At 46.9% G+C, this 24736-nt stretch overlaps 1 long non-coding RNA gene across 3 annotated transcripts; it reads right to left on the bottom strand.

Moving 5' to 3' along the window:
• Positions 1-3191: 3191 nt before the first annotated feature.
• LOC138065592 (uncharacterized) lies at positions 3192-16243 on the bottom strand. 3 transcript variants are annotated; one of them, XR_011138655.1, is made up of 4 exons: positions 14287-16243; positions 14131-14206; positions 11625-13132; positions 3192-11380 (listed from the first exon to the last, which is right to left on the bottom strand). It is a non-coding gene; the product is annotated as an uncharacterized lncRNA (long non-coding RNA). The 3 variants fall into 3 exon arrangements; XR_011138654.1 differs by having other exon boundaries at positions 3192-13132; XR_011138656.1 differs by having other exon boundaries at positions 3192-13132; positions 14301-16243.
• Between the last annotated feature and the right edge of the window lie 8493 nt (positions 16244-24736).

Below are 24736 nucleotides of genomic sequence, written 5' to 3'. Positions count from 1 at the left end.
TGAAAACCTGGAAGAAGATTGCTGCTACGGGATTTTCCCAAGTCCTGGTGTGTTCAGCCTGGTTCCTTTTGCAGGACAAGTGTATTTCCCCCTTTTTTAGCCCTATATTTCGTTGCTGTTGCTTACCTCCCCTTCTTGGAGAGGCTTTGTCACGATTGTGCCACATCTCACTGACATCCTTCCTTGCAGTTCAAATCTTACCAGTAAGTTCAGTTAGAAAACACTTTGTAGCGAGGGGTTAGGGATCTCAAGGTAGGTAGCAAGGAAACATAAAATCGGAAGGTTCAAAACACCGCATTTTCTTAACAAGTCAGGCCATATGACTCACGATACAACATACAGAGCTAGCTTCTGCACTGCTAACGTTGCTGGGGATTTTGACGATTGCACGCTATAATCTCTGGCCAAGGCCTGTAAAGGGCTGTGGAAGGATGAAGGCCTGTGAGACAGTGCTCTGCGCTTTCCTCGGATGAGTAACGCAGTCTGATCTGACTCCTGCGAAACTGCCTGGGTGAACGAGTCCCTCCGTAACGCCCCCGTCCCTGCGCGTGAGACCCTCTGCTTTCCGAATGGGAATGCTTCTCCGTGCCAAGGCATTTGGGAGCAGAGCCTTTCACGTCAACCGCTTCCAGAGTCAAAGCAACAAGGTCCAACACACACACGCCATAAATAACGTGAGGGAGGCTCAAGCTGCATGTTGCACCCCACTGCTCTCCCAGCACCTCCCAGTGCCGCTGCCCGCTCTCAGGGACGCGACGCCGAGAGCGAAGCCTCCCGTTCGGTTGCTGCCGAAGGTGGGCCTTCCTCCTCCTCCTCCTCAAGCGGCTCCCTGCATACAGCAATGGCTCAGTACAAGAGTTTTTTACCACATCTACAAATGACAGCGTTAAGTTTATCTCATCTCCCACAATGCCGAAATGCTGATGGATGCACCACAATTCATTTTCTACTCCCACGGTCCTCCTCCTACACTCCACCTTTTCATTTCTCTACTCCTACTCCTGCTCCCATTTTCCACTCCTCTACAATGCAATTTCTCCTATCATCCATAGCGTCGTCTTGTATTTTTTTCAAATTAAAGATTGCCTTTTATCATCACTGGGATAAAGCATAGCCTGCTATCCATATTCTGGGTTTGAGGCAGCCAAAATAGAGGGTCTCTACTGTCTTTTTACTCCAGTATGCATAATTCACTTCCTGAGGTTTTGATCAAATTCAGCCAGGGACTACATGAAGTTGAAAGCACTCGTATTCTATGTACAGCTCTTTTTTCAACATGTATATATATAGCAAGACAGTAGAAACATTTTAACAGAGCAAAAAGCAATGATGAAATACCAGCTTATGTTTGGTATCGCAAGAGCTGCTGTGCTGGGAGAAAGCTCATTCTCTGAGGAAGGACAAGGCAGTTTGGCACCTCCATTTTCCTCCAAAGTCTCTCCAAAGGGAGTAACTTTGGTTTGCAGTCCAGCAGCTTGGCCAAAGGCCTCCCACCACAGCAGGGTTTACGTGTGTCCCGTGTGGGCACGCTGCCTAATTTAAGGGAATTTTAAGAGCCTGAAGCCCTCCATACCCACCAGAAGCTGCTTACAAGAAATGCAGACTCCTCTGCAGCATGTTTCGGAGCAGGAGCTTAATTTCTGTGCTGTGAATTACCTGCTGGGAGCTTGCATCTTTTCCCCGTTAACCACAGAGGGAGTTTAAGGATGTGCTGATCCCTCACCACAGTTGTAGTGTTGATGCCCCCACTTTAGGCCCTGTGCCTTCAGGATCTGCCCAAATCCAGCCTAAACCTAACCATTCGCCTCCCTCACCTTCCAGCTGTCTGGCCGCTCAACGTAAGCCAGAAGCGACGGGTAGGAGAGTGCTGACTTCAAAGGGCGACTTGTGTGAGCAAAGCAAGTGGCATTCAGCCTTGCGTGATGCAAATTTTTCTGTCACTTCTTATTATCTATTTTATGCTCGTCCTGATAAGTCCCAGAAGGGCTGCAACCCTCCTGAACTCGCCAGTAAGAAAGAGGCCGTGCGCCAGAGCAGGCTAACAGGGCACGACAGGTAGGAGGCAAGAGAAAGGAGGCATTATTAGTCCTACTCTGCACGGGGGGGCTCGGACCACCACGAATTTATGTAAAGTGCAGAGGAAGCAGGTGCAGCGATAGACTTTGAATCCAGGTCTGTCAAGTCCCGGTCCACGGGGTTAAAAACATTCATTTCACCAAGTAGCTTTTAGGGATCGGTTTCGGATTTGAAGGTACCTCGTCCCAGCTCCGTGTCCTGCTACGTACAGACGAAAAGCCTGGACGCTCCCAGCGGAGGCAGCCAGACCCTCTCGGATTTACATCCATACGGCTGGAACCGGGGCCACCAACGTTTCCCAAGTGCCTGGCACGCCGGCTGCCTCTCACACCGGCAATTTTTTTTGGCGACGAGAAGCATCCCACCGTGGCGCGGCGGAGCTGGCCGCCTGCCTGCCAAACCCAGCCCACGGCGAGCTCCCCGGCAGCCTCCCCCCACCCCCCGTTTTCTCGGAGGAGCTGGGGAACAACTGCTAACGCGGCGAGCGCTGCCCGAGCAGCCAAACGCCGCCTCCGTCACCTACTCACCGCCTGCCGCGGGGAGCGGGGCCGCCGCTCTTGCAGCAGCTGTTGTATCCTCCTTAACAGCCACCACCATCTCCTCCTCCTCCTCGCCGCCACCAGCGAGAGCAGCAGCAAGTCTCCAAATCGGACAGCAGCAGCTGTCCCCAGCCAGCCCCCCTCCTCCTTCCCCAATTTCGTCAGAGCAGCCCCGCTCTCGACGGCAGCGAGAGGCCGGAGGGCTCAGCGGCTGCCACCGCCGGGAGGAAGGGGAGAAGCGAACGGGCCAGAGGGGACTAAGGTGGGATGGCGCTCGCAAAGCCGGGGCGTGGAGCCGCTGGCAGCGGGCTCCCAAAATCTAGATGCAGACCTAGTGGCTGCTGAGGTTGGCCCACCCCGGCTTAAAGAAATACCGTAAGGAATACTTATTTAAAAAAAAAAATAGGATTTTTATTGAAAACCACTAGTACAAACATTTAGTAAATATTTTTGGACAATTTTGAAGGTTGTTCATCACACACCAGCAAAAACGTAACCAAATAAGATTTGAGGGCAAAGCTGGGTGGGGGGGGGGGATCATGGAAACAATATTTCTGAATTGCATTGTTTGAAGGAATCACATTTTAAATTAGCGTATGCACGAGTTCACGTCAGAAGTGCTCATATGTCTGTCCAGTCAAAGAAAAGAAATAATAACATGGGTTTGCTGATTGCTGTGATTAATATAGCTCAGATTGCTGCTAAGCGTGGCTATTACTTAATTCTTGGACAAAATCGTATTCACTGAATGCACTCAGATGAGGCATGCGTTGCTGGAAATCACAGTCTGCTTGCAGGTTTCATAAACAGGAAAAGCAGATAAAGTGAACGGAGTGTTTTACACAAACGTTTCTCTCAACTCTCCCACAAACCTCTACAATCCACGCTCGAGACCTACTCATTTAAATATATGTCGGCTGAAACACCCATACACATGTGAAAAATTGAAGTACAATATGCTCCCAAAATGACCGCTGAAATATGCTGCTTACCAGGAATCAATATAATAAATACCAAAGGTGGCGTCTACGTAGTTATATCTGTTTTTAATGTGTCATGTGCATTCGCTGACTGTGATGTAAAAACAGAAGGCGAGAGTTTATCAGGTTTCAGATTTAGCTGAATCACCCGGCCCACCCCTAGGCACAGGCCAATGTGCCTGGAAGTAAACATAGTTCAAATAGTGTGTGTGTTTTCCAGGGTGTCGCGTTTCTGTTTTGTCGTAAATATGATCCATTACAACATTCTCCCCCATCCTACATTCACTGTTTCAGCATTTGCAGGTACATTTCTCTTTCGTTGTTTTCCTTTATATATCGCTTGAGGAAAAACTGACTTGCCTCGCATGATAGCTTTTGTATATTAAATAATTTTATTGTGTTTGAGCAACAAACTAAAAACAGGACGCTTGACAGTTACGGTATAATTCAGTGGTTCCTGTCGAGCCTGTACGAAGGAAAATTCATGGCATAGTACAATGCAGTGCTTGACAACTATTTCATCTTTTTTTTTTTCCCCCTCCTTTATTTCACTGGAAAACTGATAGCTACCTGTCATCAAGGAGAAGAAGAACGTACATCCAGAATCAGCACAGAGGCTGTGACATAATAAAGGCTTGCTGTTAAAAACAGATATATTTTTCCATTGTTGATTTAATGCTTGAAAAGCATGTGTGTCATTACTTAGCATATTTATATATGCATAAAATTGTGTTTGAATACAAATGTATTAAGTATATGTTACACGTGCATAAGCATTATATACATTATACTAGCTTTATAGAGATGGCAAGGCTGTTAGAAAATAATAGTAAGGCAGTATTTTGACATATATGTATACATTCCTACTCTACTGGTGATTAATGCTTTATGGAAGGTGATGTTTGGACAAGATGCTCAATAGGAAGGTATGTAGTATATAAATACCGACTGCGCTCAAAATGTAGTGTTTCTAAGGGGCTGCAACCCCAGGCAGCTGGAACCTCTCCCCTGTTGTGAAACACAGTAACGCTGTGCCTTTGTTTACCTCTCTGTAAAACGGGTGTAAAAACATGTCCGACTGCCGTGACTCTGTAAGTTAAAAGTTGAAGTGCTTTGTGAGCCTATGTTGAAAATGCAAAAATTTCTTGCTATTAGCAAGCCCTGCTCTGCGAGGAGGATACACCAATGAAACCGAAACTAGCTAGGTCTCAGCTTCAGGTTCTTCCTAAAGTCAAAGGCGCATCATGTACCAGCATGAGAACAGATAAGAGCAGCAACCGGTAGTTTCAATTTTGCATTTGCGCCTGCTGAACCATGAACAGCGAACCTCGGCTAGGATCAGATGCACCTTTGCCACGTGATAGCAAGAGGAAGGCAAACAGCAGGAGATGCCTTGGTTGCTTTTCTTCATATCAGAGGAGACAGGGATCACCAGCGGGATTTAGGAGGGGGCTCAAGGCAGAGAAAAGCATCAGATGCAAAGGGGTAGATGGCAGGGCCTTTCAGCCCCGTCCACCCACACGTTACAGAAATGTTGCTGCATCTGCAGAGAAATCAGCAGTGGCTCCTTGAAAGCCACCCACTTTCTCTCATTGCTCCAGTTGCGGCTATTAACCTCATTGGCTGCAAAAGCAGCTCGCAAAAAAAAGGGAAAAAAGTGGGGGCTCAGGCAGTGACTTGACACTCCGTCTCCCCTGTGGTCCAGGGGACTCTGTTCATCGAGGCAGAGATTGGCGGGGATGCCTCGTCCTACCGATGGGCCAGAGCTGCTGGAGAATGGGAAACACAATGAAAGGCAAGGAGGGAAAAAGTGAGCAGAGAGCAAAAAGATAAGAAGGAAAGGGTGGAGGGAGATAAGGAAACTGCCAAAAGAGTTTGTAGCAAGGGAAAAATAGCAAGAAAGGAAAGGGGGGAAAAAAAAGAAAGGAGGAAAATGGGCAGGAAACAAAGAGAGACATGTAACTTTGCAGAGTATGAAGAAAGAGGGCAGAGGATATCAATGCATCAAAGCACTTCAAAGCGGAGCTTTTGCAAAACGACCCAGGAGAACATCAGAAAGGCTCTGAACAACTGCCATCCCGGTGCCATGCCTCCAAGTGACGATGGGACACCTCCAAGGAGGCTGTCCCCTGCTTCAGCGCTGCAGGCTGGTCCCCTCAGCTGACTCCACAAGGTTCACCCCAGGAATAGTCATGCTCAGAGGGGTGAGGCCACACGGCGCTGCACCTTACAGAGAGTTAATGGGCAAAGAGATTCAGAGCTGCTGCGATCAGAAGTAATTTTGCACCGGTGTAGTTCACATGGTACTGAAGTTCATGTGGTCGAGTCTGTGCTGCAAAGCTGCTCCTCCACCTTGCTTTGTGCCATGCATCAGTTCGCTTAACCATGCGGCCTCTGCTGCTCTTGCATTTCCTCTCTGTTTAATCCTGGCCTGCAGTTCACATTGCCCTGGTGCACCCACAGGTCTAGAACGAGCACCCTTGGGTTATGTTTCCTTGCGGTGTTTACAGCTAAAGCAGGCAATGCTGGAAAAAATACAAAATTCGGAGGCAATCTGCAAAGAAGCCCTTGCCCAGCGGTGCTCCATCCTAAACGGCTGGGCACGACGTGTGTTGAACTCTATCTCTGAGGCTGCTGATGGGCCCAGGGATGTCAGGGACCGGCAACCCTTGTCTAGGGGATATAATCAGGCAGCCAGCCACTCTCTTCCTGGCCCGCCTAAATAAATGCCGAGGCCCCATTGGCATTACTTGCTAGCATTTGGCCTGGGAGCACTTTGGAGTCACTGAACTTCACTCCTAAGTTAGGAGGCTGACCCCATCATTTCATGCCTTAGCCTACCAAAGAGCTAAGGAGGCTCTGGAGATGGTAAAACCCTTCCAAGGCTGAAGGAAGAGAGGCTTCAGGGACATCAGCCCAACACTGGTAGAGGACATTTGAAAAAATTCCAAAGTTTGTCACCCTGGAGACTGAGCGATGAACTGTAACTGCCTTCTACACCTCTTTCTGTTTTTTTTTTTAAGATGTTGGCACCTATCTCCTGCAAGCCCCTCCAGGGCGCTACTTTTAACCAGCATGGACCATCTGCCAGCTTGAGGAAAGAGAGGAAAAGCCAAGAAAGCAATGCTCAGACATCTCTGTGAGGGGTGGGAAGGTGGTTCAAGAATGGGCCCTCCTGCCGAGATAACAAACAGAGAAGACGACAGCAAGAGAAGACAAGGACAAAGAAGCCTACAAAAATGTCGTCGTGTTCCTAAAAAGCTATCAAACTCTGCTATTGAGAAAGGAGTTCGTAAAACTCGCCATGACTAAACTGAGTTTCTTAGCAGCTGACTAGTTAACAAGGGTTGGAGTTTCCAGACAGTGACAGCCACATATCTCCAACACACTGAAAAAGCTGTCACTTTTGTTCACTTTCCTGACAAACCTTCAGGAATATGTCTTTGTCCTACTGCAGTTTTACAGCATTTGTAGTATAGTCTTTCCCCTCGATTCTTGTTTCTCCAGGCCTGAGGCAGTGCTCTGTGGACTGAGACAGCCCAGAGGAAAAGTCCTTCAGTAGTAGTTTCCTATATCACCTTCATCCACCCTTCGGTCTTCTGCTTGATCTAGCTGCTGGTAAGAAAGGAGACTCAGTAGTTGCTGGTGCTATGAAAACAGCAGCCAGAACAGCTCAGCAGCTAAAGGAGAGGTCTGCAAAACATCATCTGTGGAGCACTGGCACATTAATGACACAACTCTTAGTCCCAAACACCATTTCTACAGCATGGGTTGCTACTTCTCCATGATCAAACCCAAGATTTTCTTATGGTTGATACAGATCATCCATTTGAATAACCTCCATGCAGTCTTGCACACGGGTCTACAAGCGCGCCTACGTCAGTGGATTTTTAGTTTGATATCTTAAGCAAACTCAAGTGCCAACGTCAGATAAAAATCAGCAAATCTCTTCCTCAGTGGGGTTACTGTCTAGCTGATGTATCTACAGTAAGTGCAGCAAAGCCTGTGAGCCAGCCAATAAGATTTGCAACTGCGCAAGGAAGTGGGTAAGTGCCCTTGAAGGAAACCCAGGTCAAGAAAATGGCTATAGCAAGTGCAAAGGTAAATGCTAAACAGAGAAGTGATAAGCATCCAGAAAAGATTTTTCTCAAATGTGATGGCATGCTATGTAGCACAGCCTGTAACGTCCCCATAGATTTTGAGTAAAAGTTGTCTATGACAAACAGGTCGAGAGTGCTTTGCAGAACTGGAAGCTGCAAGATGTTGAATCTGCACCATTAGAGCCAAGTACAAAACGTGGCAAGTGAATCCTATACAGATTGCACCACAGAGTAACACTTTCATGATTCATAGAGACTGTTTGCATCATTAACACCACTCCGTGTCCTGGGCAACCCTGCTATGAAAAAGTATTTGGAAAACTCTTTTGAAAAACCTTGGTGTTACATCTTGTTTGAATTGATTGAGAAGAAAGGTGCTTACCAAAACTGTTTAAAGCTGTGTAAATGACCCATGAAAGCTCTTGAATGCTCACGTTGGGCACGGCCTGGCAGCACACAAGGCAAGCAGGCTGGCAGCTGCTGTGCTGAGCACGGCAGCAGCGCCATGTTACTCTCTCACAGATGTTTCACAAGAACTTGGTGAGGGGAACAGGCACTTCACAGCAGGAATTTCTGCTAATACAGCAAGTTCAGTCAGAAACAAAAAGATCAGCCCAGGCCATCAGAAGCAATTCAGAAATAGGATTTTGCTTTTGAGAAGGTAGCTGCTTTTGTTATCGATAGCACTGCACATACAGCAAGAGCACGGGAGAAAAGCCCTATTTCTCCATATAGCACTTGTGGCTTGCACAGAACCCTTCCACAGCTTCGTTGGGGAAAAAATCAAGTGAATTAACTTGTCGCAGTAAAACTGGCCTTTGCCACCTTCTAATGATACCTCCAGGCAAAGGGGAAAGTACCTCTTCCTGGTTACAAGGTAGAAGAGCAGCTTTGAAGCTGTTCCTGTGCTAGCCAAGGCTTCTGGGGCGGCTAGCATTTCAGAGCCCGAGCACCGCTCAGTCCAGAAGATGCAGGTGTGGGTAAGACTTGCCTGCCATGACTCAGGCAGCTAAATCTTAATATTCAGGTCTCTGCCCATCACCTTAAGCTCCATCTGTAGCTGAGGAAGAAAAACAAGAAGAGAATAATTCACTTTATCCAAATCCTGGCCCAGAAGCCCAGATAGCCTGTGTTTCTGTCTCGATTTGAAGACAATACGAGCTAGAGGAACTAGCTCGACCTTGGATGCTAGTTACCTTCAAACCTCTACTGCTGGGTGCAAAACCTACCCTTCACGTAGCCTGCTGGAAACATGTGCAGCTACTTCTATACCAAGTGCTGGTGCCCTGAGGGTAATCCCAGCCCTCCAGGCCTGCAAGCAATCAGACATCAGAGCATGTCGAGGAACAAGTGAGTTGGTAAGTTTTATCTCTGGCTCAAACTCTACAGTCACCCAACTGAAAGCACATTGACCAAGGAAGCTCTCCCTCAAAGCAGCAGAAAATAAATGCAATCTGCCTTCACAGTTGTCAGTCTACTGTCAGTTTTTTCAGGTCATGACAAATGCTTGATCCAATCAAAGCCAAATACCAAGAGATATTTTTGAGGAAATCCATGTGTGTGAAGACAACACAATAGCTAGCTTCATCACTTCAATTTTGAAAGGAAAGCCTTTACATGCTGCTAAAGTTTGAGGAGCTTTACAGGTATCCAACGCCAGTGAAGACTGAGAGACATTTTCTGACATTTTCTTTATGCAAAGGTAAATCAAGTGATTCCAGGTAAGAAATCAAAGACAATAGCAATATTATATATAACATTACTTCTTAATGTTCTTAGTCTTCATCCGGAAGTACAAACCATCATCTTTCCTATTAAATAAATTAACAGTTAAACTTCAAATTTAATGTTTGATAGAATAGTGCAATAATAGCACTGATGGTGTTAATAGAAGACAGCATTATTTAAAAGCACCTGCGTACTGTGCTTTGGTAAAAGCCACATAAAGTAGTAATCTGTGAATACTGTTCAACCTCTGCTACCAAATTTACTTCAAAATGCCAGGCCAGTATTGTACACTTATTAGAAACTTAAAAATAAAAGTGTCTGCCTGAAAGGAGACCAGTGTCACTGGAAAGGGAGAGAAGATTGACAAGGTCTTTAAAGCCGATCTCCCTATCTGGGGTACAGTATAAGTTACCAACAGCCTTTAGGAGACCAGAATATTCTTGTTTGGAAGGAATGCAGATACAGTCAGTTGGTGCTATCATCTCAACAGAGTAAGACATATTTCTCCCTCTCTAATTGCTCCCTTCACCTGTTAACCTGTTATTATAATAGAGACCCACCTTAGTCATAAGCTGTGCCACCGGGCTCACCTTATCTACGAGCAGAGAACTCCTATTTCACATCAGGAGTGGAGGTAGGGCAAAGAACAGCCGTGTGAGCAGCAGCGTGGGAGGAAAGCCGGCTGGGGAGAAGTTCGCGCAGCGGAGACCAGAGATTCCAGCGAAGCCCAAACATCCCAGGAATGCACCCATGGCTGCAAGAGGATTTTTTGTCTTTTCACGAAGACAGGAAGAACTACTTTAAAGCAATAGGCACAGAAAGCAGAGACAAACTGGAGAGAAGACGCCTGCAAGAAGCCACAAGAGTGAACGTACAGGAATGGCGTGAAAGGCTGTCTAAAGTATGGAAAGAAACATACCCATTAGCAGTGCCTGGCTCTCCAAAAGAGCTGTTTCATTTAAAAGCAGCAAAACTTTTTTGCAAGAATCCTCAGACAAGGACTTGTAATACCTCCTAAGAAACAGAGTATGCACATTCTGCGCAATTAAAAAGTGGGAGATGACATAGGAGTGGGAGAGACTTTTACAGAAGACAGCTTTATTCAATAACTGAAACACAATCCTGAATAGGAGTGGGACACTTAAGCCTCAAAAGCAAGTCCTTGATTCACAAAGCAATGCTGCATCAAACACTGCAGGAAAGGTTTTGCAAAGGACATCCAGTTTTGTTGAATGTAGCACCTGATGGTCAGCTCAGACTTAGGGGATCGTTCCAGCTGCGAGTACAAATCAACTAGACAGGACACAGTCTCAAACATACAAACCATAAAACTGCCCCAGAAACGGAGGAGATAGGTGAGGGTCAGACACCAGGTCTTTCCAGGCAAGGTTACATTGTGGGACAAGGGCTTGTGAAGGCAAGAACAGATATGCACACGAAGGCTCTAAGACGGCTGTCCAGGTCATCTAGGATGAATGCCAGCAACGAATACCTCTTTGAAGGACCATCCCCCTAACAGCTGAATAGTAAAGAATTACTTTTAAAAATTCCCTGTAAAAACAGGGAATTCTTGTAAACACCATGAAAAATGAAGCAGAAAGCATTTTGTGATACCACACAAGGTGAAATTCTGTCGCGCACAGAACCACGTGTGTGTTTGTAGGGATGAAGCACAGGCTCAGAAAAGCCTGAGTTGCTTGGAGAGGTGCTCCTGGTTCCTGCTTGTTAATTAGAGCAGACCTAGGGGATAGACAGGCCTTCAACTTTTACAAAAGGAGAAAGATGATGATTCTCCAAGACCAGCTGGCCCTTTTATGATATTAAAACACTCTGCCTTGAAACAGCCTCAGTGATCATCGGGCTATAGTCAAGTCCTAGTATCCTGATACAGTGAGAAATACAGGTTCTTCTTCTCCCCTCACTTTCTTCCTCCTCAAACGTTTGCTTATCTGCGGCTCTAAAAAAGACACAATTATCAGTCCAGCTCATCATCTCCATAACCACCACTGGCACCACTGCAGCAAGAGCTTTCTGTGACTTTTGACCTGAGCCAAAGAGGTGATCTCTGAGCGCCTGGGGCCAGCAGCTGCGCAAAGGAGCCCGGCAAACCTACTGGCAGTGCTGACCACCCCCGGCAGACAAATCCTTCCCAGGGAGGCTCACTGGGAAGCAAAAGCTGTTCTTGATTAAACTGCACCTACCTCATTCCTGTCAGGTAGAAGCAATTGCAACAAGAAGCATCAGTCTGCAGCAGCCCCCTTCAGATGTGTCGCATTGGATCCACATCCCTTTTCCTGTCCTCACAGGGAAGTCCACGCTGTTTGGGTATACTGGATGATCCCAAAGCAGACATCAACAGCTCTTCCCGGCAGTGGCCTTCTTCAGGCTGGAGGAGCCACTTCAGCAGAGCATTAGGCATCAAAGCTGCCCTGAGGACGGTCCTGTTGGTGCATGGGTTTCCCTGCATCCGGCATCCTCATCACTACCTTTCCCATGTGGAAGGTAGCTGCACAACACTATCTGGCTGCAGGTGCATTTATGGGCTGAGCTAATCTCCCCTCTAAACAGGAAAGGAGCCTGGGGAACTATCCCAGCACACGATGAACTTGCGCTCACCACTCAATTACCTGCGGCGCTTGCAAGCTCATGCACCGACATCTCTGCTAATACCTTTTGCCTTCGAGCTGGAGCAACCTGGAGACAGTAACATATTCCAGAAGATCTGTCGGGGTTGCTGGAGAGCTATGGTGATGCAGCAGAGGAGCACTTGCCAGCCACTAATACAGGGTAGGGGCACCTGTGCTGGGCAGTCCCTGACTTCCCCTAGGTTTTTGACCAGTTTGGATCAGGATAAAACACAGGAACAGTGTAAAATGCTTATATTTGGCAGGTCAGGTTCACAGCCAGGGGAATAGGTACAGAGGGATCATCACCCAGGTCTGTCCTGGAAGGGCTCAGACCCACGATCGTCCCACCGACCGCATCAGCCTTTGCAAGAAGATTAAGTGGGTTTTTTTTAAAAATCCAGTTTCCAGGTGGATTAAAGATCATGTTTTATGGTGCCTTCCTCAGACAGTAACAGCCAGGAACATACCGGGTCATCGCTCCTCCCTGCAGCTCTTGAGAGCAGGCTCAGGAGGCACCTTCTGGGTTTTGAGTCCATATATTCTCCCAGCAAAGAGCTTAACTTCCTGGCCAAAATGGCCTCTGGAAATGATACCTTCCATTGCTATGGTTTTATGCACCTTATAATCAACATGAAGTAAACATTTAGCTGAAGGAATAAGTAAATCATCGTGGACTAGAAAGAAGAATAATCCTTTGCGAGCATTTTCGTAGAAGGTTATTGAAACACGTCACCACCCATCACCACTTATTAAGCCTCAGAATATTTATGTGAAGTAACCAAAAAAAGATAAATATACACTGCATCACTTTATTCACATCTGGGCTGGGAAAGAATAACTATTTGGCAGCTTAGGGCAATAATAATACCAGCAGTTAGGCACAGGAAGTTAAGAAGAATACCACAGACATTTTAAATGTTAAGAGATAACTTTGCTAGCATGAAAGTTTTTTTTTTTTACCTGAGTAGGGGTGTGATTAGTATATAGGGCTTACCATCTTTCTTAGGGTGTAACAAGCTATTCTATCTTTCAGTCCCAGCAATGTTCTGTTCTTTCTCCAGGGACAAATGTTCCCCGTTTACCTGTGGAAATTTCACCGGGGAAAGAAAAGCCATTTATCAGGGCACTGGCTCCAGGTAATAGCTCCAAATTCAATGTGCAAGCAGGGGGAGAAGAGGCAGAAATCTGACTGGAACTGAGAACTGCAGTATAATTTTAATGCAATTTCTAATTCACTAATGCAGTTTGGGGAGAGATTTCAGACCTTTAATCATTCAGATTCATTTTGATTAGTAATGATTTGTGGCAGTGGTTTGCAATGTATTTCCGTATAAACCAGTTTAAGCATAAATCTGCCTTGACAGTTTCTGGATAATTCAGAAAGCCTATAAGAATTGTTCCTGTGGGAGCAAAAAGCTGGATATGGCAACTCTAATTTCTATCGTAAGATTATTTTTTAATAAATCAAAACAATTGTTTTCAGTCAGGTCCTCGCACTGAAGCGATAACAGTTTCTTGCCCAGTTGCTGAAAAACTCTGACTCCATTTTTTAAAATGCCTATTGTGACAATAAAATTGCTACATAAGCTTTAAAGGAATGAGTGTCGACCAGCTTGTCATAACACAACATTCATAACACCTTCAGCGAGCAGAGCAAACGGTTAAAAGGAAAGTTAGCTGACTCATTTCATGAGTAGCTGGTGTTAGTCGTAGCAGCTTGGAAGTTAACAGATAAAAACGTTATCACAGCCAACAGTAATATAGTCCTAACAAGGGCATGGACTTCTGCACAAATTAAGCCCAATTCACTGCCCTAAATGTGTGTGCAATTTGTATTTGTTAATAATATTCCAGCGGTATACTGGAGTAGCTGTAGTATGCTATGGAAGAAAAGTCTTGCATTTCCATATCTTTCACAGGCGAATAATTTTATTTAAAGAAATACAGTAACTTCAAACAGTGACTGCTACTCTTTTCTGGTAACTAGGCCAAATTTTCTGTTCAGTCACACTGGTAATAAACTGAGTTTACAGTAACTCCGTTGACTTCATCAGCATAATTAACCATTGGAACAACTTACCTGGCACCGTTGTGGATTCTCCATCACTGGAAATTACTAAACCCACGATGGCTGGCTCGCTTGCTTGTTTGTTTTCCTGGGGAAAAAGAAAAAAAAATGCTCTAGTTGAAATAAATAAACCACACGATATCAGATTAGGTGATTATATAGACTCACGTTGACTTTACAACCTGTGAAACAAGGGTCTTCTCCGCATAGCGAATTTGGGAGCTGTACGGTGCCAAGGCACGGCACGGCCAACCTGGCCTCCCAGGAAGAGCGCCTTTGCACAGTGTAGCTAAACCCATTTAGGGCGATTTTAATTGACAGTGAGGGAGATTCCTCTCACAGCCAAACCCTTGTCAGGGACCTTTGAACTGAGCTGAATCAGTCTTAGATGGCCTGGATTCAAATCTTTATCTCTATTCCTGTTAAAAGCCAAAACATGCAACCTGCTACTCACAGTTCATGTGCCACAATCAAAAAAAGCATTCGAGTGTCTTCCTGTAAGTTTCTAAGCAATTATTCCCCTACGTCACCTGAATTATCAGACACCACAGGTTATTTGTTTATTTGTTATATTTGGCTTTTGTGCAGTAAAATCATATGGCACCATTTGTGGGGGTGGGTCAGGCTATCAAATGGTTCAGGAAAGTGTAATGTCTTTCCATAGCCCGATTTAAATAAATAACTGCTACAAAGACTGTCTGAAGGGAGCCACAGAAACTATTCAAATTAGTAGCTCCTCTGTACGGCCTAATTATGAGTATCAGAGTAAGGAGAGGTATGTTAAGAGCCACACTTGACTTTTATTGTTGCTGCTTGACAGCCCACACAGTCATCTACTCCTGGGCAGTGTCACACTGCCAGAGCAAAATACGCACGGTTCATCCCACACGGCACCGCTACGCCAGACCACAGCAGATTAGGGGGTTTAAGCTCAAACCAGCATAGGCTTTGAGCCAAAGGCCAAGGGAAAATGCTTCTGGAAGGCCCCAAAACCCCTGTGATCCTCCTCTTTAAGTACAGAGAGATCAAAAAAAACTAAAAGAAACTTGCCATGGGATTTTCATTTCTTTCCGTATTTCATGTTTTGTGCCCGATCCTGCCTCCTCTTGCAGCAGTAGCAATTCCTCCAGACTCAGATAAGTGATGCCAGCACAAAAACTGGTAAAAATAAATTTTAAAAAAGTCAGAAAGGAATTAACCAGAGCACTGGTCTCACTGCAAGAGGACAAGCGATGGAGACAGGCTCAGCCAGAGCAAGCTGCAGATTCGTCTGTCTCTGCGATATCCGCTCGGGCAGGCAGACCTCCATCCTTTTGCACTGGGGCTGAGACCCAAATAGCAGAGCTTTAATCCTTTTCTAATTTTTTGTTTTGTGCCACTGTCGAGTGACTCCTCCAGGGAGTTTAGAGGGCCACAGTGATGGTCACAGGAAAGGGACCGTCAAGAAGAAAGCCTAGTTGGGACATCAAACCTCCAGGGTTAAAAAGGGGGGAAAAGGAGGGTCCCCAGCCTTCAAGAAAAACGGCAAGAAGACGACCCGGCATGCCTTTCCTTATCCTGCTTGCTTAATTTAGGAGCAACTTCTCACCGCTTGGCAGTTTGTCATGAGCAATACGGACATCAGTTGGGCTTTTCAGCCAAAAAACGGCCAACTCTCCTCTCTGGGAGTGAAAAGACCTGTTAGCCGAAAGATAACAGCCAAATCCTGGTTATGTCCACAACCACCGCCAAAAGCAATCATCTCCGTGATCAGCACAGCCCAGCCTGGCGCCAAGGCCCTGGTGACAGCATGATATTTCCTCCAAGGCACTCGCCCCTCAGTGGGTATAGTGCAGAAATAGCCGAGGATAAGCAAGGTCTGAACTCCCTCTGCTGGCTCGGCTCCCCTCACCGGCAATCGCTCGCTCCTGCAGCCGCCAGCCCACCTCAGGCACGGCCCCACCACCCTTGAGGCTTTTTTCTCCAAGCAAATTTTAGAGGGTTGGCTTTTTCTTTTTTAAAAGAGATTTGGCAAATTTTAATCCAGCCTCACCCTTGTCTTCCTGCTACTCCTCCCTTCCCTGTCTTTTTACCAGGGCTGAGATAAGCACAGTCACACTCAGCTCCTGACTTGAACTTCCAGGTGTGCAGGAAGTCTCAGCATCTGACAAAATAAGGATGGCCAAATTATTGGGGGGGGGGGAGGGGGGAGGGAGTGGACATAGGAGCTTCTCTCTTTTTTTTTTTTTTTTTTTTTTTTTTTTTTAAAACACCTTAACGCAGTTTTCTTTCCCAAGCAGCAGCCTGACTGGCCTTCTTTGTCAGGGAGGAACTGGAAAAAGTAAAAATAATAATAATTAAATGTTATAAATAGCATTCAGCAACACCCCTTTCAACGACCACAGATGGGACAGATTTTATTCTGGGTTGCCTTCCTATACTGTTACTGTACGACCGAACAAACGTTTTCTTTACAAACGCGGGCACCATACTGCACAGTGCTAATCTCCTGAGTCGATTTCAGGTTTCGGTGGACCCTCATGCCCTGAGCTTCTCCTTTCTCCTTTTCCACATCCTCTTTTCTCCTTCTCATTCTGGTTACGAGGCAGTGGAAAGCAAACGTTGGTTCTCTTTCCCATCATGACCAGGAAGGGAGAGGAGCAGGTTCTCCCTTCCCCATTTTCACATGGTAGTGGGAAGGGAGAAGCTTTGATTAACATGTCTTTACTCTTTTCCCAGGGCTGAGCAAGAGGGAAACTGGTGGTCATCACCCTGCCACCTCCGGCACTGCCATGGGGTCCGGAGGCCCTGGGCCAAATCCCAAATGGGGCAGGCCACCACCCGCCACCGAGCTGCTCACTCCCGCTTCAGCCTTGCAATGGAGGGTTTCCACAGCAGCAGGTCATAGCACTGCATCTGGGACTGTCCCCAAGTCTTTCCCCCAAAACATACCCAGATGTGCCCCCTCACCAACTAAAATGGAGACCAAGGCTGAGCCAGCTACCTTGTAATGTCAAAAAACAGGGTTGGAAGAGTCTCCAAGTGGTCACCAGGCCCATTTCTATGCAGACATCCATTTATATGTCATCGGCATGGACCGTCCTGAGGGCCTGATCCCTCCAGTGTTAAAATCTTCTGCCATCTTAACTGTTCCCCCACAGCCATTTGGGGTGAGGGACACACAGAGGGGAAACATTAAGCAAGGAGAGAAACGGCTTAGGTCAAAGTATCCCAGGGACACACAGTTCAGCCACGCCCAAGCCTGCTCCTATTACAAAAAATGGCTCTTTGGCAATGAAATGAGACCTGGATTTGGTTTGGGGAGGGTTGCAGCATCTTTTCTAACCCCCTGATTTTGTTAAAATACCTCAGCACTGGTGGCAGGATGGCTGAAAGCGTTCTGCTTACTACATTTGCATCTAATTAAATGCCCATTTGCAGAAAGTGCTGCAGAAAGAGAAAAAGAACAAGTTATTACCAACAGCCACAGAGAGTTCGAAATAAGCCTCGCAAAGCACATTTTTGGACTCCATATGATACTACTGCCTACACTTCACAGAATCACAGAAAGGACAAGGTTGGAAGGGACCTCTGGAGATCATCTAGTCCAACCTCCCTGCTCAAGCAGGGTCCTCTAGAGCACGTTGCACAGGATCACATCCAGACGGGTTTTGAATATCTCCAGCGAAGGAGACTCCGCAACCTCTCCGGGCAACCTGTTCCAGTGTTCCCTCACCCTCACAGGAAAGAAGTTTTTCCTCATGTTCAGATCGAAGGTCCTGTGGTTCAGTTTGTGCCCGTTGCCTCTTGCCCAGTTGCTGGACACCACTGAAAATAGTCTGGCCCCATCCTCTCGACACCCCCCCCCTTCAGATACTTGTACGCACTGATGAGATCGCCTCTCATCTTCTCTTCTCCAGGCTCAACAGGCCCAGCTCTCGCAGCCTTTCTGCATAGGAGAGATGCTCTGGTCCCCCATCCTCTTTGTAGCCCTCCGCTGGACTCTCTGCAGCAGTGCCATGTCTCTCTTGTACTGGGGAGCCCAGGATTGGACACAGGACTCCAGATGTGGCATCCCCAGGGCTGAGGAGAGGGGCAGGATCACCTCCCTCAACCTGCTGGCAACACTCTGCCTAATGCACCCCAGGATCCCACTGGCCTTCTTGGCCACAAGGGCACATTGCTGGCTCGTGGTGACCTTGTTGTCCACCAGGACACCCAGGTCCTTCTCTGCAGAGCTGAAATTAAATTCAATTAAATTCACTTAAATTCATATTTCTTCTAGAAGCTTGTTAAAAGCCCAGGCCGGGAGTCGAGGTGCCACAAGAGCCAGCAGCACCCAACACAGCAGTGGAGGCCACTCACCGCTGGCACAGTGAGGTCAGACACAAAAGCTGCCGGCAACCTCAGTTGCTTGCTAAGCAGACCAAGGTTTTGGCTGCTGTCAGCCCAGCCGAATTTAGGTCATGGACTTCTCAACAAAGCCCTTGCAGCAGGGCGAGTTCTGAGGCTTGGACTTTGACTTGTGCTCTCCCCTCCCCATCTTGCCACTGGTTTTCTGTGCAGAGAATTAACTACTGCACGGCCCAGCCTGGGCAAAGCCTTCCAGATACCTATCATTGCCAGCTCCTTGCTTCACGACAGCAAAACATCGGTTTGGGCATTTTAGCTACAGTTTTACTTAGTCCTATTATCATCACCGTGCAGAAGAACTGCCTCAAGTGACGGTTACGCTAAAACCAACCCTAAGTATTATATTGTACACACATGCCTGTAGTTTGGAAAACGTTCGCCCCCTCCTCGACATCTTTTGCCCTCAGGCGCTCAGCTGCGAGCCGTCCCAGGCAGGCCAGCCACAGCAGACACTGCGGGGACCCATTTTGCACAAAGACGTTACTATTATTATTCTGCTTTTTATGGCTGCAGAGAGCTTTGTGCTGTGCAGGACACGGAAGGAGCATCCTGCAGCAGGAACTCGACAGCCCAAGGACCCAAGCCCAAAATTCCCAACCCCTGGTATTGGCCTTTTTTCACACAGGGCTTGCGGCTGGGACCAATAATGCAATGGCAAAGTTCCCGTAGAAATCAACGCACAGAGTCAGGGCAAAGTAGTAACCTCCAAGGCTTATTTGAGTAACAATCTGCAGCACTGGGCTTTGGACAACAGAGGAAAGCAAACCAAACACCTGGAAAGACCACCAAGCTTGGAGCTGTTTTTACAACACTGAGTCTTTAAAGATTATGAAACAAGGAAAGTAGCCTGAATTCATTTATTTGACAGCTGCAAAACTATTTTCTTAAGAACTTTCACACTCTCAAATACCCCACAAATTCAGGTCTTTTCTGCATATAGGAGGAAGACACAAACTCATCAGCTTCCAAAGAAACCTTCCAAGTGGAAGCAGCTTGCAAATCACTTCTAAAATATCTGCCAAAGTCACTTAAAAGGAGAAGAGGCTTTGGGAATGGGGGACAGAGAGGTGGAAAACTAAATGGGGTGGGACCCCCACCAGCACCAGGAAACCCCTATATCTTGGTAGGATTCACAGCAGCTCCTGCTGCAGTTAGGGCAGCCCAACTGCATCAGACCGTGCTGCTTGCATTTCCCATATCTCACTAGCCACCAAAACACATGCCACTAGCTCATGCTTTGAGTTTCTTGAGACAGTCTTTATCACTCTCAGCTGCTCTGTTTAGTGGGCCACAGGGGCTGTAATGAGAAAAAAAAACTGGTCTGGCTGTGGCCCTGTGGTGTTTAATCCAAGCAACCAACCTTTCATGCACCTGGCAGCCCCTTCCACTTTCGGAGCAATTGGAAACTCTAAACTGATCTATACCCTGAGAGGCCAGGTACCAGCACAATCTGAGTCTGCATAGGTGCTGCTCAGCATCGTTGCCAGTCAGATTTGCTTTAGCCCTGCCACACTCAGGCCCGTACACCTTGCAATCGTCCTAAATAACCCTTCAAAAACTGCAATACCAGGATGCTTTCAGGAGGGGGGAAAAAAAAAAATGCAACTTCCAATAATTTCTTGAGAGCAGTGTTTCTCGGGGGTTTCATCTCAAAGACCATATGGCCTCTCAGAGTGAAACGCCTCCACTGATCACATTGACAACAACACCGTTATGAAGCTCAGTTATAAGTGAAAAATGGGCTAAACTTGAAATGTTTGTTTGCTCTCTCCCTTTTTGTTGTACAGCTTGTAGGGAATGTGTATTAGTGGATTTATAAAAACAATTTTGCATTTCCTGATGGTATCCTATAGGTATCATATATTTTATATATTTGTACATATAATAGGATAACCCTGGCCTAAGATACCCAGAGGGTTTTTGCCCAGCTTTTACCTGTTGGTACGTGCCTACAGCTCCTTTTTTCTCCTTGGAAAGGACTAAGCAAACATCCCTTCCCCAGGAGGCTCCGTTAGGGTAAGTTCACAGCGAAGCTTTCTCAGATCAAAAACGGTGCTTTCTTTGAGGAATCCCATTGATTTCCATGGGTAATCACTAACCTGAGGAACAAGCTCATAGTTTTACCCTTAAAACACAAGGCAGCCCCTTTGTTTGCACCCTTTCCCCCATACAATGCGGCTACAGCTGGCAGGATATCTGCTGGCATTATATTTAAAAATCAGCTCTAAAGAGAAGATAAGGTTATCTCTGAAAATTGCCCTGCTTTACAGCACATCCCTAGGCTTGGAGCCCCGGCCACAGACATTGCCCTGTGTGGGATCCTCTCAGACAAATTTCAGTGGGTAAATGCTTAATTCGTTAACCAAGTCAAACCCCAGGAGGAAGGTAGGGCACCTGTTTTACTACTCTTTTTCCATCATGGCTGCAAGGGAGCCCTGGGAGAAGGGCCGAGCGCAGCACCGGCGCTCCTCTCCCTTCCCCTGCCTCCCGGCCGGCCAGCACCACACTTCCCTGCTATGATAAAAATGGGTACAAAACACCAGGGGCTGCAAGGGAGATGTTTGCTATCTGTTAAGGTCGGCTGCCATGCTCCCAAGGGAGGGGAGTGCAAGGGGCGCCGGGACGAGCGGCTCCGGCAGCAGCGCGGGTGGCCACCCCCTCCCACGGCGAAGGAAGGGCTCGTCCCCTCCGCATCCTGCCACCTCCATCTGCGGGGCTGGTCCAGGAGGGTCTCCGCTGTCATAGCGCTGTTGTCACCACCGCCTGCCAGCGGTCAACAGCAAACCTCCTCTCCTGGGAGAGAGGTTGCCTTGTAGAGGTCTCACTGCCTCTTCACAGCATTTGAAAGTTTCTCTGACACTTAAGGACTGTTACACACAAAAAAAAGACTCCTCAAAGAGCTAAAAAACAAATGGGAACTCTGTGTTTGGTTGGGGGACACTATGTCCCCGTTTCCTTAAAGTGTCCTAGTTCAATGCTAATGCTGCAAGACAACTTTTGAGAAACAAGCGTTGGATGCCACATGCTACCAGTTAAACTGCTCCAGTAAATGACTTGATCCAGTTGCACTTGGATCCTTCCTTCCACCTGTGTTGGCTCTTCTACTTTCTGTTCAGGCTTTCAGCTTTTCAAATACAAATTAGAGCATTTTACTGCACAAATTACGCATATAAAATTCACCACCCCTCCTTTAGCACTAGCCCAAGGGGGTCAGGGCACATGTTAGCAAAGTATTATCCCATTTTGCACAGGGCTCTGCTCTGATGTCAGGGCGCTGCTGGGCTCGGCTCCTTCGCGGGCCATCAGCGCTCGCCGCGCCGCTCCTCCACGGGCGACGCATTCCAGGGCACAATCGGACCCATTGTGCAGCTATAAAACAGTTCTTGCTTTAATCTGCGCAAGGATTTTGCATCTAATCCAATAAATCAACACTGACATCTTGTGGAGATCATGAGACCAGAATGCCTGTAGCCACTTAGCGCAGCGGGATTTACACCCTCGCCAAGAGGGGCCGGTTTCTGTCGTGCCAACACGTTAGGGACCAAGCTCTCCTATCTCCCAGCCCCTGCTCTGGTGCTGGGATCGCCCACTTGGGTGCATGCTGGCATCACCCTGCAGTCCCAGCGAGGAGCCTCTCCGCGTCCCTTCGCCCACAAGCCATCATGCTGGGCAAGGTGGCAGCAGCAGGTGCCAGCAGCCCAACTTCCTAAAGAGCCTCATCCCACGCTACAGGCAATGGAAACGATGACTGGTGGACCACCATGCCCTTCAGTCTCAGAAAGCAGCACTCTGTGCCCACAAACATCGAGGAAGAGTCTTCCTAAACGACCTTTTTGATCCCAACTACAACAGGACTATTTACTTTTAAATCACTGCTGAAAGCAAAAGTATGCCCCCCCACACCCCTTCATAAATGTCAGGATACGTCAAGCTTCTTATCCAAACGGAGCCTCTGACGAGGAGCTATTTTCATGCTGGAATTTTATTAACTCTATAGGCAGCAGAAGAAAACAGACCCAAGTAGCACCGCAGGACTCCTGTAATGTTCCTGTTGATCTAAAAATACTTCGTTTAAGCAAAAAGAATTTGCAGTTTGAACATGCAGAACATGTTCAAGATCTTCCTCCCTATTGACCACATTCGTTTTAGCTGCTCTGATGGGTTAGAAAGGTTAAATTAAGTCACAGCCTTTTTTTCTTCCAGTGCTCATGGAACGGTTCATCTTTGTAGCCAAGGAGCACAAAATCCCCATTAAGCACATCTCACTCCAGCACCACTGCATAGTTAGTTGGTATGGGTTAACACCAACAGCCAGAACCCAAGCATAGGTAAGAGCTGCAACCACGCCATACAGTCATTCCTCCTGCTTCCTCCTAGGGAGCAAATATTTCAGGCTTACCTCATGGGGGAGGAGGGAGGAAGTGCTCAATCAAGTCTGATCTCTGGCAAACCATTCACATCAAATAGGTTTGAAAAGACACAAGGTGCCATCAGATGTCAAGAGATAAAATTTGGGTTAGCATACAACCAAAGTGGCTGGCATTTATACCCCACCACCATCCCCTTGACTTGACGCAGTAAAGCGCCAAGCCATTCACAGGGATTTCATTCTATTTGCTCCTATCCTTCCCTTTCAGCAAGGGATCATCACTGAGACACCTGTTTTTTTCCAGACCAATTTCTGACACGTCAGGTTATTACTTATCCCTTGCAATTTCTGACACGTCAGGTTAGGTAGGAGAGACCCAAAGCCCGATTCAAACATCATGTAAACAGTCAGGCGCCCTCACGAGTGTGAGCGACTTACAGACCCAGCAGCGCTCAGAGCAGGGAAGCGTCACGCAGGGAGCCCTGGAAGTTTGCACGATGAAGACAGTACAGTGTTGCTGCAACGCGGGCAGTCTGAGCCTAGAAACAAAGCAAGGCTTGTACGGAGAAGGAATGTCTGATATTCTTGGGAAAAAATTCAGAAGCAAACAAACCAAAAACCCCCAGAGAATGCATTTGGTACACAACCCCAAAACCAAAGCAGCAAACTTTTGCTAAATACAGTTTAAAAAGCAGCTAAATGTAAGTTGCGAACAAGTGCTTTGAATTTAACTTAATTATGGTAATCAGACAGTTTTCTTTGGGAAGGAAGAGATCAGCACTTGGAAAGCAGAGAGAAAGAAGTTACAGGGACAGAGACAGTTAGGTAATAAACTTTATGCCTTGAACTTCTCCATTAAACCTTGTGTGTGTTTGCTTTTTCTGGTATCCGCATTGAAATACAAAATGGAATAGTGCTATAATCACATAACGCATAATCATTTAGCACATAGTTTTCCAGCTAAAAGTGAGTTTGCTGGACCCAGGGTGCTGCGTTGGTTTGGTAGAGGCCTGGGAACGCAAGAGGCAAGAGCAAACAAGATGTTTTACTTTCAGTGCACGCGATTTTGCCAATCCACCTTGCCAGTGGGCTCCCCTCACTCCTCCCTTGCTCCTTGGGTGCTGCCGCTATGGTATCTAAGAGATCAAGAGCTACCACTGTCACCAACAAGGACGGTAAGTTATTGCGTTACTCTTTTGGGTATAACTTAACAGTGGCTCAACCATCTCCACCCAATAATGTTTTCCTATTATTTATCCCTTGCAGCCACCCCATGGGAAAACCATCTCCAAAAAATCCCACGTGGACATAGTTGCCCACAGTTACCTGCTCCAGCCTGCTCTGTCTTCCCGTTTTTCTGAAGGCTGCAGCAACCCCCCGGAAAAACTAGACAGTTTCCGGATGCCCATGCAGAAGTACCACGTGATGCCAGCACTGCAGGTGTCACAGAGGTACAGCATTGGCAATGCATTAACAGAACCTCAGCTTCAGGTAGAAAAAAGGAAATCTAAGACAACAGTACATAATTAATGCTATTTTACCTTGGACAGATCCTAACGTTGAATCCATTAAGTTACATATAACACCACCTAACCAGTTAAGGGGGGAGGAGGGAAAAAAAGCAGCTATCGTAAGAAATCCACAAACGACTGGTGAGGGAATCAACAGTTACAACACTGCCTCTATTCTGAGTACAACGGCAGGCCACTGTCAGCTCTTTACCCTTTTGGCTGCAAAAGAAAGGAGCAATTTTTATGTTTTTAAGTGACTAATCTGTAAGTATCAACGCTTTACATTCCTGCATGCCTACTCCTTCAGGAATATCAAGACACATGCATCAAAAACAACAACAACAAA

The sequence above is a fragment of the Struthio camelus genome, chromosome 1, assembly GCF_040807025.1.
Source record: "Struthio camelus isolate bStrCam1 chromosome 1, bStrCam1.hap1, whole genome shotgun sequence".
In the NCBI taxonomy this organism is placed as follows: Eukaryota; Metazoa; Chordata; class Aves; order Struthioniformes; family Struthionidae; genus Struthio; species Struthio camelus.
The sequence above is the reverse complement of the archived record's forward strand: the minus strand, read 5'-3'. Positions and strand labels throughout refer to the sequence as shown.